At 46.4% G+C, this 5019-nt stretch overlaps 1 pseudogene; it reads right to left on the bottom strand.

Annotated features, from left to right (window-relative positions):
• LOC119275381 overlaps positions 1-4103 on the bottom strand; it is a 23236-nt pseudogene extending 19133 nt beyond the window's left edge.
• Positions 4104-5019: the final 916 nt, after the last annotated feature.

Raw genomic sequence — 5019 nt, 5'->3', positions numbered from 1 at the left:
CCAGTACATTATTCTCATTGAGAGAGATTATTCTTGCTGCTTAATGTGTCTATTATAATTCTTATAATTAGTGTGAGAACAGCGAGTGGAGACATGGAATTGATAGCAGACAAGGTTCGAAATAACAAAACTATGAACAATCAATTCATGTAGTGGTATCGCTAAAGGATTTCAGAACTATGATGGATCAGTACGACTGTACAAAATATAGCAGCCAAAAAAATAAAGGGGAAATGACATGTGATGTCCCATCTAGCCAACAAACCAGCTGCAGCAATTTCAAGCTGTTTTTTGCATGTAATTAATTCTACTTGTTTTTCTAGTTTGAAATCAATTAATTCAAGCGTTAGTTGGGCACAATTTGTGATATACATGTTCGGCACAGTAGGCATGACGTTACGATATGCATTCATGTGCAAACTAAAAGCCAAAACACTTGAATCTTTCTGCACATCTGTAAATTATATATAGCTCTGGTTCCATTGGATGGATATATCATGTGCTACTATGATAGAAGAGCATCATACTTGACCATTGTTAAGAGACCTATCATGTAATAAGATGAAACAATAGATTGATTAAAAAAACCTTCACTCTATCTGAAAATTTTATATATTTGCAACCAAATGCTCTCCAGATTTCTGACTCAAACTGAACTATGGAAAGGTGCTTCAAGGATCTAATATAGTCCACAGATAGTTCATCTTCTATCCTCTTCCTGTAAATCAAATAGAAGATATAACAGGAACTGCATCACATATACAAGACAGTTTTGCCTTAAAGGTTAAATTTACTGGGAACAAGAGGCACATGTACTTTAGGAAATAGTGATTGTCTGGATAAGCCATCCATGGAAGTGAACAAATTAGACGTTTTGATTCTATTTGCTAACAAGTATAACAAAACCATGTACTCCAAAAACTGTAACTCAAAGAGGAACTCACTGACGAAGGTATGCACAAATCATAAATCTCTTCATGAACTCCAATTCCTCCAGTGCTTGCATTTGAGGACTTGCTTTCTCCCTCAATGCATTTTCTGTGGCATGATAGGTTGCACAACTTGGCGCCATTGCCCATGCTTGGCTATGTGGGCTTCCTGACGGAAGAACCATTCGCTGAACAGGTCTTGAAAGATCCCGCACAGGGCTTGGTGTGGAAACACTTCTCGGAGGTGTATGAATGGCATTTGGTATGGGGCTTTCAATCCTCATATCATTATGCAGCCCAATGGACACGCAATGGCCAGGGCTACCCCCCTGCATCATAACATCAGGAGTAGGAGCATAGTCCAGGTTCAGGAGCGGGATCCAAGCGCACGGGTTCTCGCCTGCCATCCATGGCAGGGTTGGAACTGGCATCATAGCAGGTGTCATTGAGGATGGGTTATCGGCTGCCATCCTGGGCCGGGTTGTTGCCGGCATCAGAGTAGGAGTCATTGCTCGGATAGGATCATTAATCTGAATGTCATCCTGGATTTGCAAGGAGGCCCGACCAGATGGAGTATTAGCTGCCATCGTGGCCACGTTTGGTTCTATACAAACAATTTCTCTGACAGGACCCATGTTATCCTGCAAACTGATAGGCCACGGTTGACTGGGACTCCCAGCATGGTTTGAGGGACGAAAAGCTATCTCTTCAGTGTAAGGGCTTTGAACCTCAACTTGATCATCGCTATGGTACTGTGGCCCAGATACAGAGTCATCTGTTTAACCAAAGATTTCATGGTTAGTTCAAGGAACATTACAGTATATACAACATAAAAGCAAAGAATCGTCAATCTAGCAAGGAGAACGAGAAGCAGACTCAATTGAATGAATACAGAAAAATATTCCACATGAACAATATGCATAGCAAATCAGGCATGGTTGCAAAGGCAGGAAGTGTGGAAACAAGAAAACACCGATGCTTATCCGTATCAGATACCGTATCCGATACCGATTCTTTCCTGATACGTCCCCGATACCTCTGAGGCTCTAATAGTGCTGGTGGTGGGCTCCTTTCCACGGTGCTCCTGCTCCCCTTTCTCTCTAAGTGAACTTAAAGTTCGGTAAATTGCTGCTACCCTTTGGCTGCTGGTTCTTGCTTTTGTTGAAATCATGGATAAGAAGATGTAGAAGATAATGGACTGCACTTATGAAATACTCCCTCCGTCCCAAAATAAGTGTTGCTGATTTAGTACAAAATTTATACAAAAGGTCCGCCAACTTACAAAAAGAAAGGGCAGTGACTACTGTGCTGCGGTGTTGAGGTATAGTTTCCTCAAGAATTCAATCAACGACAGAATCTGTTAACCCTGGAAAACAACATTGAGGAAGGAGCAATTTTGTTGCTGCTCATACCTATAAGAAAGCTAGCCCTCCGAGAAATAAAGTGGGATCCTGACCTCGTGAATCATTTGATTTGATGTATGCACTGTCATTATCAGCATTGAGTTGAAGTCTTGGCCAACCATCTAGAAACGTTGTGGCCTGGAACCTATAGCAGAGCAGAAATGTGGTATATTCTCGCACTTTGCTCCAGTGCAACTGGCATGGACGATAGTGCCTTGAACATTATAAGGAATGGTTTTCGTGTATTAGAAAGGAAGGGAAAACCTCATGTTCCATCTCTTCTTTTAGGGGCCAAACAAACTATGCTGTAAGAATGCATGCTTCTGAAGGAATAAAATTGGCAAATAAAGCCATGAAGTCCTTCAGAAGTCACGAGAAACATTTTATCAGCGTTGTAAACCATTTTATTGGTGTTTGTTATCGACCTTTTGCTAGGTCCTCCACTTCTCACACAGAGAGGTTGAGATTACAGGAGGAAGCACTGAGGCTTTTGCACGAGGCTGCTGCAATGGCCAAGTGTGATCCTGACATACTGTATAGTGTATAGCCTTGCTTCAGAAAATGCAATGCAGCTGTTGGAAATGCAACAGAATGTCTTGAGAAATGGTGACTGGAAGTTCAGTTAGTGCCTGGAAGTTGTTAATTCTGGTGTTATCTGCAGAACAGAATTTACAAGAAGCTGAAGCAGTAGCAGATATCGGAAGCAGAAGTAGAGAGGTTTCTGGTGCTTCTTGCTCTGCTCTGTCTGGTAATTTCTCCCCTGCGGAATACCCTTTAGCTCTGTGCTGCTATATTGCTCCTTGCGCTCTGCTATGCTAGTTCACCGCTGTATACGACCAAGGAGAATTGGTTTGCACCAGAGACTAGTAGGAAATCCTTGCGAAACAGAGCTTTCTTAATTGATTAATTGGCTATGTCATGTCGCTGCACCTGACTGAGATCAGCATACTTGGCCATGTCATGTCGCTGATTTAGAACAAAGTTTGTACAGTTATTTTGGGACGGAGGGAGTATATGCTAAATGGCTTGGTGCTTAATTGATACCATATTTTTTATGTTATTTTCAAAAATAGTCAAACATATTCCCATATTGATACCATATTCTACGTATATCGCCCCGATACTGATACACATATTCGTATCGGTGATACTGATACACGTATCCGTATCGGTGCAATCTAGTGTGGAAACATCATTATACTGAACATGTGCCAAGAATGCTCTGTCTTTCAAACGATAGCATGCTTAATAAGAAAATTCCAAAAGCACTACTTGGCGAATGGCAAAGAAGAATATGACGACGAAATCAACAAAAGAAAAGAGCATGGCCATTTTGGTGATCCCTACTGCCGAGCATGAAGCAGATCCACCCGAACAACAGAAAGAAAGCACCACTTAACTCCACTTATTTTACATTGAAACGTGGGAGGATTTCCAAAAATAGAGCAGGAACCGAGGATCCAGCCGTTAAATTTGAATAAAAAGGATCACTTTCGCCACAAAATGCAGTACTGCGGCAGCCGCATTTCCGCAGAATGCACCATTGTGAGAACCAACAAATGCACGCTCATCCCCTAACTGTATTCCACATCCAACCAAGCACAAGCAGACCATATATTAATAAACAAAAGGGGGAGAAGGTGGCTCACCTCCCTGCGAAGGGCCGGAGCTGCAACAGGCGGCGCTCTCGGCGGGAGGGATGCTCCGCGCGTTGCGCTGCATCATCTCAAAGTCCTTGTCGGCCTTGTCCGCCAGGTACCTGATGAAGCCGGAGAGCGTCTTGACGGGCGTCCGGGACTCGGCGATCGTGCGCAGCACCCGCGCCGCCGCCGCCTCGCCGAGCCCCGCGAGCCGCTGGCGCGCGTCAGGGCCGGCGCACTGCCCCAGGCGCGCCTCGAGCCGCGCGAGCTCCGCGCCCACGGCCGCCGGGAGCGGCGGGGCCGCGCGCGTCCGCTGGGTCGTCGGGCTCTGGCAACTCATCTTAGCTAGGGTTTAGGGTGCAGGGCCTCCGGCCGCGGTCCGCGGCGACGGCGGCGGGGCTGTTCCTTCGCGGCTAAGCAAATGCAAAGCTCGCGACGGTGGAGTGGAGAGGCCGAGAGGGACGGAGAGGGGAATCGAACTGCGGCAGGGGAGGGGAGGGGAAAGCTGCCGCCTGCACTGATCACGGGCACTGGCGCGACGCTGCGGGGGAGGGAGGGGGAGAGGAGAAGGAGGCGGCGGGGGTGGGGCCCGCGTAACGTTGGTGTGGGCTTGAGCGGCGACCTGTGTTTTTGGTGTTGTGGGACGAGGGAACCGCGCCGACCCTGGCGTTGCTCGGAAGGATGGCCACGTGGCGGGATGCGGGGAATCTTGGAAAGGGCGGGTGGTGGGCCCGGGTATCAGGGAGCTGCAGCGCATGCAGGGGTCGTCGTATTGTACACGTTACCTTTGCCTTTGGGCGAGCCGTTCCAATCCCATAGTCTGCTGCAGAAAAGATTCCGAGGGAAATCCGGAAGGAATCGATTCTCCTTCCTACTGTAGGCTGTGGCACGTCCACTCCTCCCCGTTGTCGTCACGCTGGGTTGTTTGAAATTCGAATGTTCAAAAAGGCTTCCCTCCCGACCTAGGGAAGCCCAACCAATAGTAGTATTTTTTTGTTTTAAGTTTGACTACATGTTTGACTAAAAAAATTGTTAATGCATATCATA

The sequence above is a fragment of the Triticum dicoccoides genome, chromosome 3B (assembly GCF_002162155.2).
Source record: "Triticum dicoccoides isolate Atlit2015 ecotype Zavitan chromosome 3B, WEW_v2.0, whole genome shotgun sequence".
NCBI classification, from domain to species: Eukaryota; Viridiplantae; Streptophyta; class Magnoliopsida; order Poales; family Poaceae; genus Triticum; species Triticum dicoccoides.
This window is presented reverse-complemented; position numbering and strand designations above follow the sequence as displayed.